This window comes from Pipra filicauda, unplaced genomic scaffold (assembly GCF_003945595.2).
Source record: "Pipra filicauda isolate LSUMZ 115617 unplaced genomic scaffold, ASM394559v2 scaffold299_size895176_pilon, whole genome shotgun sequence".
NCBI lineage: Eukaryota > Metazoa > Chordata > Aves > Passeriformes > Pipridae > Pipra > Pipra filicauda.
In genome coordinates this window covers 682,710-695,508 of record NW_024104419.1, presented here as the reverse complement: position 1 = coordinate 695,508, position 12,799 = coordinate 682,710, and positions in this window count along the sequence as shown.

The window sequence follows — 12,799 nt, the reverse complement described above, 5'->3', positions numbered from 1 at the left end:
TATGAATACTATTAAAGAGAAGAACTCAGGGTAAATTAGGAGATTTGAAGCTAACTCTTTCCATGTACAGAAGAAGCTCTGTGGGATGGGCAGCAGTCCCCTCTCCCTGGCTGCCTCCAGGGGCAGAGATGTGGTGCTTCCTTGCAGCCCTGAAAAGAGGAGTATGTGCTCCTTCTATCCCGATTTCTGTTGTCTCTCCCTTGGAAACCCATGCTGGCCACTCTTGTTGCCTCCTGGTAGTGCCAGGCTTGGAGCCATGGAGGCATTTTCCTGCCCACACAAACCCCAGCTGCTTGGGATCCACGTGCAGAATTATTTCCCATCCCCAGGAGTGGTGTGAGCCCCCAGCCACCCCTGTGCTGGCCCCCTCCCACTGCCTGATGGGATCCCACACAAAGACTACTCAGGGAGCAGGCAACAGGAGTTTGCTCCTGAATTTTGGTGCCTGAAATAAGCTGTAAGCAGCACTAGACCGGCGCTGTGTTTGCTTTGTGAAGGGCTGAGCTGCAGCCCAGAATGCAGAGAGGCTCAGCAGGAGGCTGCACTTAAGGGCCAGCTCCAAACCACAGCATGCCAGGGACTGTTTATCCCTCCCTGAGCCTGGGAAATGGAAGCCAGAGGCAGTAAGTGGCTGCAGAGGTGGGGTAGCTGCAGCCCTGAGCTGCTGGAGGGAGTGGGGCAGTGCTCACCAGGGTTCAGAGCACCTGGGACATCTGTGCCATGCAGAGGACAGTGACAGCTCATGACATGGGCTTGACACCAGCAGAGCAGGCAGGACACAGCAGGTGCTTAGAGGCACAGCATTTCCTACCCATCATGGTGTCTGGCTGAGGATGGACATTTAAAGCACATCCTTATTCCAACAGGGAGAGGGAGAAACTGTGGCAGAGAGGAAAGAGCTGGTTTTGCTCCATCTGCAGTGACTGGGTCAAATAGATGGCTGATGTGTTTAGTTTCTGAATTACCCTGATGAGATGTATAAGCTTGTTATTTGTTTTAATTAATGTGAAGGAAACTGTTAGAGTGCCAGAAAGTGTGAAGAGAGGGGGAGCAGGGAGGGGAGATAGGGACATTTGGAATTGAAGCATCCTATTAATATCTCTGCTGTTGAATGAAAGGTCATTAACGAACCAAAGAAAAATGGGTGGGGAGGGAAGCAAGAGAACTGAATCCCTCTCTGCCTCCTCTCGCCCACGGTGTTACCAGGACACCTTCCAAGCCCTGTTGCCCCTTGTCCTGTGCCTTCCTCTCCTGTCTTTAATCTGTCAGAGGGAGACACTCCTGTTGGTGCTGGACGGGCTGGGAGGGTTTCAGGGAAGATGAGAGTTGGTGCCTCATAATACTGACACGAGGCTGCTCAAAACTGCACCCACCTGCTGAGACCCAGAGCACTGTCCTTTGTCCCAGGACCTCACCTGGACACAGCAAGTCCTGGCCTCTGCTGAAGGCATTGAAACCCCAGCCCTGGACTGATGTTTGACAGGGAGAGGTGCTGCAACAGGCAGGAAAGCATCACTTGGTTTATTTCTCTCTTTTTTTTTTTGCTGTTTTGGAGGTTACCATGACCAGTGTGTGTGTTCCCAGCCCTGCACTGAAGCTGTGCTTGCCCAGGAATTGATTTGCCATGCTTGAGATGGAAGCAAACACAGATTAAATTTAAGCTATTTGTTCAGTATCTCACTTACGCAATTGGACATCGTAGATTAGGGAAGGTGACCTCCTGTAGCACAGGGGGGATTTACTGACATGTACAAACAAATATTACACTTCCTAGGATCCAGCACAGCTCAGGATAAAGGAGAAAAGGGTACTGGCCAGCTGCCTCCCTGTGCAGGCACCTAAACCCCAGTGTGATCTCTGTCTTCTCTCAGAGCCTCAGGCTGGAGGACCCAAGATCAAAGCAGGGACCAGCCTTGCTTCCTCCTGCAAGGAGGAAAGGAAGAAAAGGAAAGAAAGATAAATGGGAGGGAAAGGGGTCAAATGAGCCTTTGAAGGGTCTCAACCACCTGCTAAATATGACCAACCTCAGGAGATGGAGGACTTTTTCCAATTGCCATGGCCCACATTCCTGGCTCCCGAGAGCTTCATGGTGTTGGTGGAGCCAAGGCTTCGTGCTCTTGCTTGCTGCAGGGAGACTCCTGGGGTCAGGGCTGGTCCTGAGGGCTGTGGCAGCAGGCAGAGAGCAGGCAGAGGAGAGGACACAGCACTAGGGACCATGGGAAGGTTCGTTTGCTCAGGAGGCCAGTAATGGATCAGCAATTTAAAATTTAAATCCATGTGCTTAAAAAAGAAAGAAGGGAAAGAAGCCAGCGAGGACTGGTGGTTGCACTGCAAACTGTCACTGTCTGTTTGGGAAAAGGCTTTTGACTGACAGCAAAGTTGTCAGAGGCGTCTGACGTCAGAGCTCTGCAGCGAGGTGTGGAGGGGACAGCTTGCCAACGGCAACAGCAGCAGCAGCAGCTCCTCTGGGCAGCTCTGAGCTCTCCTCCTTCTCCTCCTCCTCCTCACCTGGGTTTCAGAGCAGACGAGCAGGCTGCCCCAGCACTGACCTGCCTGCTGCCTGTGGAACTCCCAGGTGGCGGAGGAAAGGAAAGATGCTTCCTGGATGCCACATGGCTCCAGAGCTGTGGTACCCCGTGATGGAGACACCCTGGCACAGGCAGGGCAGTGCCCCCAGCGCCACCTCCCTCTCCCTGATCTCCCTGGGCCGGGGCAGGCTCGGCTCAGTCTGCAGCTGGGAGGGGAGCTGAGGTGCTTGCAGCAGGACTGAGCCAGAGCAGGGTCCAGCCTTGCACTTCCCAAACCCCTTGCACTCTTCCAAACCTCACCCAGGGCTTTAGCTACTGAAGTGCCCCACTCTCCTCTGGCTTCAGGAAGTTCATGACCGTGCTAAGTGTCAGACTGCAACACTAACCAGCCCCTGGGCCTTTCCCCTCTCCTTGGCCGGTTCTGTGCCACCTCCAGCACGACCTGGACAAAGCCAGGGCTCTGCCTGAACACACCAGGCAAACCAGACAGACTAAACCTGTTCTCTCATGCTTTGGCACTGAAACAATACAGTAACTCTGGCCGTGGTAAGGGCAGGGCAGAGCTGAGGATGAGGAAGGGGGAGGCTGGGGCAAAGGCAGCACGAATGGCTCATGTTTGCTCTCTTGATGTGAGGTCTTGCAAATGGAAATGATCCTCCAGGAGCATCTGTTCCTCAGGCAGGGGCTGTACCACCGCAGGCATCCTCCAGAGACATCACTGGCACTTTGTGCAAATAAATAAATCAATAAAAGCAGTGGCTACAGCAAGGAATTTGGCCTTCTGGTCTTGGAAACACCTGAGCTATGCAGGATAATCACCCTGTGGCCATGGATGGATGGGTTTTTTGAGCCCTGAGACACCTGCTTGCTGCTGAAGTGGTTTAGCCCAACTGTTTAATGCTGTGCTAGCTGCAAAATTGCTTCTCTGCTTTGGCTTTAAATGATGAATTTTTGCCTGAAAGATTATCCTTTGTTTATCTCTGTTCCAGTGACCCTCTTTGCTGCCTCTCCTCTGCCCTCTGCTTGGGCGCTGCAGGAGCGAGAGCAGAGGGAGCAGGAGATGTGAGCCCTGAATATCAGGCTGTTGACCTTTCCTCCAGGCCATCCCATTCCCAGCTAAAATCCTGCCTCTTGTCCAGCTCATGGTTTCTCCAAAACACAGAGCAGGGTCTGGCACTCCTGAGACTAGAAAGGACCACAAGAAATATGTAATAGCTGGAATGAGAAAGGTGGGGAGGAGAAGGACCAACCTCCACATCTCACCCCACCCTCTCTTCATCTCCTGCCTCCAATCTCCCCTTCCCTGGGAAGAGCCTGGGGTGTTCTCTGGGCTTGCACAGGAGGGTCTGTGTGTGCTTGGGGATGGGGCTGTGGAGGCACCACACTCAGTGTCAGGGGTGACCTGGGATAGAGGGACACACGGATGCTCCAGCCTGGCTTGGCTCAGGCAGACTCTGGTGGGACTGAATCAGGATTTTAACACACTTGTTTGCTGCTGGGGGGGTTGGGCACAGGGTGAGAAGAGCTGAGCTTGGAACTGGCTGCAAGACTCTGTGTGGGTGCTCCCTGAGTCACTCCAGCACCCTGAGACCCAGCACTATGGGCACCCGAGTGCCCCCAGGGTGAGGCCACCTCTGTGGCCCTGCTCAAATGATTTCCTGGTGTCCAACAGAATGATCTCTAGAGCAGGAACTTGCCAGCTTGATTTGTAGTTTAGATAATTTCCCGTAGAAAAATCCTTGGGCCATAACTCTCTTAGAAGGGCCAAATATTTTCTCTCAGCATTTGGTGTGGCTTGGTGCTCTCTCGATGCAGGTGTGAAACTGTTAAACATCCCAACCCAGCTGGGTCTCTGACCCTAAATCGATGGGAGCAACAACCCCAAGCCCCAAAACCACCCGTGAGAGCTCCCACTTCATGTGGGTGCTTCTGAGAACTGGTGCCTGACCTCCTCTCTGTTTCCTGACAACCTGGACCAACCATTTGGGGACCAGGTTTTCATGCAAATGCATTCATGAAGGAAACGAAGGCATTACGAAAACGAGTCGAATCTCACCGAGGGAGCTTCGTGCAAGAATAAAGCAATGAAGTGACAGGGTGGATTTGTTTGTAACTTGGTTAAAGCTGGGGTGGGAAATCTGCAGAAGGTCACAGTGACACTAAACAAGTGTCTTGTATTAAACCCAGCTCAAGTTTTCATGTCTCGGTAAAAGAGCTGGAGCATCTATAACTAGTAACAGGTTATTTTTGGCATCTCAACCTATTTTGTAGCTCCCAGGAGGGCAAAATTGCTTCTCTTTGACTTTGCAAAGCCTGGATTTCTTTTTGTGTCGACAGAATGCTGGGATGTGCATTTAAATTCTTCTGCCACTGCCTGTCTTAACAAAAATTCACAGGTCCAGGGAATTACTGTTCTTGCTTGCTTTGCACACAGTAAAGAGCCCACAGCATAGATGAGGGCTGTGGTGTTCAAAATAACAACACAAAAGTTATGTTGAGTCGCCATCCCTGGAGGGATGCAAAAAACATGCAGATGTGGCACTTGGGGATGTGGTTCAGGGGTGGGGTTGGCAGTGCTGGGTTAAAGGTTGGGCTCAGTGATCTTAGAGGGGGTTTGCAGCCCTAAAAAGGGTGTTGCAGCCCTCAAAAGCCTAAATCCTCAGTAGACACAGTGGCCCAAGGGGTCACCCTGTTATTGCCTCCTTTACAGGTCACAGAGCCACAGACATTTGCTTGAGGTCCCTCGGAAATCAGGAGCAGAGGTTGGCACCAGGGCCAGGCCATCGGTGGTTTACGTGGCCCTGTCATCAGAAAGGTTTCCATGACTCTCCCTCTTCCTCAGCTTGTCCCTTGCCGAGCCCCAGCTGCACCCACACCATGTTCCCACTCTTCCTGAGGCTGTTTGTCGGATGGGTGCCAGATCTCCAGCTCTGCAAAGCATGGTGTGACATCTGCTCTGCCTTCCCTCCCGCTTCTCCCAAATGCAGATAGCCGGAAAAATATTTAAGCCAGCAGAGACACGGGCCCATCAAAATCAAAGTGCTTCACAAAACTGACTGCGTTTCACTGGAATTTTGTTTTGAAATGAAACAAACAAACAAAAAATCTGGCAGAATCAAAACATCTTGTTTCAGCGTTTTCAGAAGAAAGAAAATCTTCCCGTTCTATTCTGAAAAGGCTTTTCACTGCTGAGATTGTTTCAGAAAATAGCTAAATAAAGCAGAAAGCAAATTAAAAAAATCAGAGTCTCTTGGAGATGGATCCTGTTTCCAGATTTTTCTCTGACTGGCAGCCAAGAGGAGCAGTGCCCCTCAGGCATCCCACCGGGGCAGTGCTGGTACAGCAGTGCTCTCCTCTGGCTCCTTGTGAGTGGACAGGGAAGAGCAGGGAGGTGACCCAGGGATAACTAAAACATGGGCAAACCAGGCAAAATCAGGGAAACCCCACCATCAGTGAGGAGCTGCTCCTCCTCCCATCAAGGACCACTCTCCAGGATAAAGCTGTGCACTGGAGAGGGACAAAGGGAACCCAAGATGTGACAAGAGCAGATACCTTAGAGGTGTTCAGACAACCCCTGCCTGTATCTCCTGCTTGAGGAAGAACTGGGCAGGTTCTTCCACTGGATCAATGCACATAACACCCAGGGCAGGCACCTGGTGACAGGAGAGCTCCCACACTGCCCATGCCAGGATCCCATCCCAGCGAGGTGGGGACAGCAGGGCTGAGTGCTGCAGCACCCTGTGATGGGAGCAAATCCCCCAGAGCTGGGGTACAGCTCACAGGGTGCACAGGTTTCTGCTGCAAAACCCACTGTAGGAGAGGTTGCAGAGAATTCAAGGTTCTGGCCTTAAGCTTGGTCTTCAGTTACCCAAATGCCTCTTTATATGTCAGTATTTCACATTTCCTTCAAATACTTGCATGTGTAGGTCACTCTAACACTCTCTGGCATTATGGAAATTGCCTTTGTTAGGAAGTAGAGCCCCTGGCACAGGGCAGCTGGGCAGATGCCTGCAGAGCCATCAGCTGGGGACTGGGGGAAGTGTGTGCAGGGGGAGCACCTCCTCCGGAGTCTGTCCGGGGCTGCAGCATCACGTGTACTTTGCCGTGAAAAGCAAGAATCAGCATCTGCTCCAATAAGTGATCTGCCCCAGGGCAGCAATGCATCTGCTGGAGACAGAGCACATCTGTGCTCCAGGTAAAAGTGGAGCAGTCAGTGGTGCTGGGAACAGAGCACAGTCCCAACTGCCCTGGGAAACAGGAGATCTCCTGGGGCTGGGGTACATCTCTGCCAGAGCTGAAACTTGTGATCATGACACATACGAATTAAATTCGGCCCTTTGTTCATGAAAAAATGCAAGTGGATTCGACCCACTGGACTCCCCCAGTGAGCTGGTGCAAATGCTGAGGAGTGTGTCATCAGTGCACTAAGACCTTGGGCGGGTGCTGCTGGATAAACAAAATCCCTGTTTGCTTTAGGGATGGGAATTTTAGAGAGACAAGAGTGAAAGAAACTAACATGGTGTTTACAAAATTAAAAAAACCCTAAACCCGAACCTCCAGGCTGGGGATTGCACTGTCCCCCCAGTCCCTCAGGGATCCCACGAGGAGCTGGTACAGTCTGTGCTGATCCATCATCAGCAGTGAATGCCTCCTGACCATATTTCTACATCCCCCACAATTTTATTGAAACAAACTAAAAGCAATCTTGGACCTTGTAAGACAAGGTAGTTATCTCTCCAGCCAGCCAGCAGCAGATTTATTGACCCCTGAGATGCATTCAAACCATATTTCCTTTCATATGACAAGTGTCCTGCTTTATTGAAGCAGTTTCTCAGCAGTCCTGAATCACTGCTGCAACTCCATTTTGTCAGAGGCAAACTGAAGATGTTTTGCACTGGAGTCAAGGCAACTGAGCACAGAACCTTTGTGAGATCAAGCCTTTAATGACAAGAATTAAAGTGAAAAAGGGCAGGTTTTGGGGCAATGATGATAAACACTTTAATAGCTGAACTCTGAAGTGAGGGAGGCTTTTTGGCAGCAAAAGTAAAATATGGTAAACTGTTTTACAGTACTTTTACTAAGTATTTGAATGAGTGGGCCTAATATTTTGAAGATTGAAAGCAATCTGGATGAACTTGAAGAATTCTCCTTGGCAAAAAGCATGAAACCCAGCCTGAATTGCAGTGGGAATGCTGGCAACCATGGCCTCAAACAGACTGACAAAGGTGAATGATTTCATGAGCCTGCAAATGTAAAAAAAAAAGAGTTGAAATTAACTGTGAAGAGGGGAATAAAAACAAGACTAGTGAGATAAGAAATGCAGTGATATATTCCAGTACTTGGTGTGAAATATAGTGTCTGTAAAAACATGAAAACATTATCTGGATTTTCACTGGTACTTCCAGTATATCTTTATAGACAGATGATAAGAAATATAATAACTCTGAGAGTACCAAACCAATCAATATAAAAATATATTTCCAAGACATGCTTGTAGTGAATTTTATCATATGCTGCTTTAATTTTAAACTTCCAGAAGATACACATTCTTCCCAGTACAGAATCCCCTTCATTTCCTCCTATAGTTTTCTATACTTAGAGATTTAAGAGAGGAGTTACAACACTTGAAGGAGCAGTCTGTTGATAGCATATATAGATAAGGTATTTTGAAAGGTAGAGCACATTATTTTTGGTTTGGGGACTGGTTATGTCAGCAGACAGAATGGAGTTGTGAAGCTAAATGTGAGTTTGCTGGTGATAACTACAGCAGGTTATTGAGATCTCTGTTTATTTTCAAGTTGATGCAACGTTTAGGGTATTATGATAAAACTTGTGTTATCACTTGGTTGATAAAAAACTGGTCTTGCCTTCAGTTTGTAGTTACACAGTTTGAGTCACAGCTTCCAATTATTTGTCTTGTGTAGTGTTCTTAGACAATCTGTTCGGGGCTTCTTATGTAACATTATTCCTCTCAAGTTCAGCAAAAAATGCTGCATCGTGAAGAATGTGCATAATGTACAACAAATTTAGCCCCTCTGCTAACTGCAGACAAGTGAATCTTCCCTTCATTTTGGGACATGGTTATCGCAGCCTGCAGGAAGGAGGGAGGGAAAAGGCAAGGCAAACCAAGAAAAAGGGTGAAAGTGGCTTTTGTGGCAGCACCATAAACATACAAACACATTTTGCCAAACTGTTGTTGGCTTTTGAGATGAAGAAAAAGCATTTTTCCCCTTCTCTGTTGGCTTCTAGTGCCTTGCCCAGCACTGCAGGACACAAAAGCCCCTTTGGCTGAGCCCAGCCTCAGCACAGGCACAGGCACAGGCACAGGATGGCAACACATCTGAGGTGCCTGCAAGGGCCTGCAGGGATTTCTCCCCCCAAGCTGCAGTTGTGCTGCAGCCACATCACCTCCTCCTATCAATCTGTCAGTGTCTATCCGAGGCCGGAGCAAATCCATTTGCTACAACTTTTACAAGTGCTAAAGCCCATCTGTGGGAAGCCACAGACAGGATTATTTCTGTCCTCTTCTTATTACAGACTCAGCAGACTCATTTAAAAGAGATATTTCACAAACCTGTTGCCTCCCAGGCTCAGAGTGTGTGTGTGCAAAGGGGCCATTAGTCTGAAAGCCACTGACTTTGGCCCTGATGGGCCACTCCTGCAGGGGAGCAGGAATGCTGAGATGAGTCTAGAGGAAGGTGTCCCTGCCCATGGCAGGGAGGTGGAACTAGATGAGCTAAAAAACTAACTTTACATTATCAAACTCAGAATATCAGAAAGAGATGTCTCTGATTCTATTTTCTGTATTCCTTCCAGGAACTGCTCCAGTCACACAGGTAGCAGAACTTCCCGGTCTTGGCACTGAATATTGACATTACAACAGAATTTAAACATTTCCTCTCCTTTCACAGACACAAACATATGTCTGTGTGAGTGCACAGGGGAATCAGATGAAGACACAGCCCTTTGAGTGTCAGTGAGAGAAGTAAGCTTGAGTCTCTCTAAGCATGGCCTGGGATGGCTGCCATACTATTAATATATAGTTTGGCTGGATAGTTCTGAGCCATCTTAATTCTCCAGCCATCATTACTTTGCTTGGTTATCATTCATACATTTCTATATGCTAGTCTGTTTGGAGCAAAGAGATTGGACATTTAGAGCTGGAGTGGATGAGTCTGTATTTTTGGAATTGGAGCTAAATTACCCACCACTTGACGCATTATTGTGTTTAACAATAATTGCTGATTAAAATTCAAACGCACTAAATTCCACCTGTCATCCCCAGCATTGCCTCTGCTGTGACAATGCCAACGCCATGAGTGGGTATGAATGAAAAGACCGAAAGGAGTGGTTTGTCTGCACAGTTCCATCCTTTCATTCTGCCACAATCTGCTGGACCCCGCTCCCAAACCCTTGGGATATTTGCCACAAAATGCCTTCTGCACTGAGTGTTTTGTAGAATGAAGAAACCGTGGTGCAGGTTTCCAAAGCAGCCTCTGTGTTTTCACACGCATGCAGGACACACACCCACCTGCCTGAGCTGCACCCCTCTGTCATGGGTGGCCTGTCAACCTGGTGCTTTCATACACTGATGCTCATGACTCTTGACGGAGTTTCCAGGTGGGCTTTTCTCTTATGAATCCTTCCAGAGGAGCTAGATGGGCTGTTCATGTACGTGAGCTCCTACTTTGTGTCTCTTTTTTCTCCAGGCCGTAGGATGTACCCAAGTCCATTTCTGCAGCTCTCTTAAACTTGCCTCTGGCTGCAAAACTTCTTTTGACTGGTTAAACTCCCCAGTCCTTTCCTGCTCCTTTTGTGCCTCCCACACTTCAGCATTTTTGGCCTTCTTCTTGCTTTTGATCTTCCATTCTCTTTTCCCCAGATCTCTCAAGCTTTTCCTCACTGTGCCTAGCATTTCCCAGCCTGGAGAGCTGGGGAATAGCACAGCCCCCGGGGATCTGGTGTGTTTATGATAAATCAGGGAAGTGGGTAAGCAAGTACTTGCTCCTAACAGCACTTTCTACGTGCAGGTGCTTCCTCTTTCCTTTCTCTCGTGACTGAATATTGCAACAGACAACAGGTCTGCAAATCACCACTACCCTGCACTTCATCAATCTGGGCTCACACTTCAGTCCTCAGAAAAGAATCAGCCTGATTTAACATCAATTTACCCATCCTGGCTGGCTGAAACAAAAAGAGCCTGGCCCCAAACCCAACATTTGGGAGGACACAGTGGAGCAGAAGATGGTCTGCTGAGTTACACCCCATGGCAGTGCCCAGCCCATTCCCACACTCCTGCTCCCAGAGGCTGGAAGCCACTGAATATGGGCTGAACCTGTCCAGTTTTAGTAATGCCAACAGTAAAGCCAGAGTGCAGCACGTGCTGTGAAGCCTTGAGTTCTCTGGACTCGGGAAAATGCTGGCTACACAAGTGTGAGAAAAAGCAAGGGACCCGGGGCTGACAGCTCAGCATCTCATTACTCATCCTCTCAGCTCTGTCTCACTAGTCCTTTAGCACCTTTGTGGGCTTGGTTTTGATAGCTAAAGAGAGTGTAGGAGAGATGTGACTTAAAACAACAGGATATCAGCTTCTAGGTGGGGTTTGAGGTTTGAGTAAAGGCAGAGCATTGTGACCTGACACTGCACACAGTATAGCTCCAGGGCATGGAGGTGGCTGGGCTATGCACAGACCAGAGCACTCCTGGCTTGCCTGGATCCCAACCAACACAGGATGTTGTAAAAGTCTGTCTGGCTTAAAATTTAATTTTTCTAAGGTTAGAATATTGCTTCTATTATTAGTGAAAAGCAGAAGGTAGTCTTGAGATTAAGGCAGGAAATCTGCATTCAGCTCCTAGCTCGAAGGGAGACTTTCCTTATGCAGTGTTGGACAAGCCAAGCTAAACTCCCATGCTTCATACCCTGAACTTGTGTAAGAAAAATCGTACTGCCTTCTGTTCTTTGTCTTGGCTACTTAGACAGCGAGGACTTGGGGAAGAGAAAGGCTTTCACTCTGTGTTTATACTGTGCCTGGTTCTTCGGGGCTTCAGCCTTCAACATTCCCTGAACACAAACAGCAAGAAATATTAAATAAGTTAAAATGTGTATTGCTATGTAAGTGTACAACAACCAAGCCCAGTGAAGCTGTGGTGCTTGCTCTGGTTGGGCACGTGAGCCAGTATCTCTGAGCATCACCCCATGTTGATGCAGTGCCACAAGACCACGGCCCTCCTGTGGTGTTTATTCCCTGGTTCTGTGTATCCATGCTCAGCACATCTCACATCCTGCCCTCCAGCCTGCCCAGAACGACCAAGAGGAGCTTGTAAGGGAATCAATTAAAGCCCTAGAGAACAGGGATGATAAAGTCTGCATTTGCTTTTGGGAGCTGGAGAACATCGTGTACTGCCAGCTATGAACTGCCTGGCTTCACTCAGGGAAGGGGTCGTATGAGACGGGGAGGAGCTCAGCTCTCCTCACCCTTGCTGGATTTACCCTGAGCAGATTTATGCACGAGATGTGTTCTCACTAGCAGGGCTTGTTTCCCCGCTGCATTTGAGCTCCCAGCACGTGGACTCTGTTTTGAGCAAGCAGTGGGCAGACAGAGCAGAAAGAGAAAGATACACAAATCAGGTAGTTTGGTTTTATTTCCAAACAGGAACACACAGAACCGTAGGGAGTACGAGAGGGAGAGGGCAGCATATCCTTGCTCCAGTATATAAAAGCTAACTTCCTAGGCTGAACCAGACACCTAAGAGTGAAGGCAAAAATATAAGCTACGTGACTAGTGGGAAGAGAAAGAGCCAGCAGGAAAAATCTATGAGAGCTTTCCATGGTTCAATCAGTCAGAGCCTGCTTCACTGGGGAAACAATCAATTAACCACTTCCACTAGAGCAGCCGCAGACGTGCTGTTCTGGAGGTACTAAATCTTTGAGTTTATTTGTTCCCAGTTGCACTCCCAGCTTATTTACAACATCACAGGAACCTTCCTCCTTGCTTATCTTCACTTCTCTGAGTCCCTCCCAAGGATCTTTCTGTCCATGTTGATCAGTGAAGAAGAACACTTACAAACTAACAATTTCCAGCTTCACTGCAAATCCGTATTTCCCTTAAACAGGCAGCCAAAATAAACAGTTTCCTCCAGGCATCTGGAGGGCATTATGCCTTTAACTGTCCCTTTGATTTCCAGCTGTCAATGCATTTTGTCTCACTTTAAGGCAGATGCTTTTAGTTTAGGATGTTTTGGCCCAACCAATAATCAAAGAGCCCTGCAGGA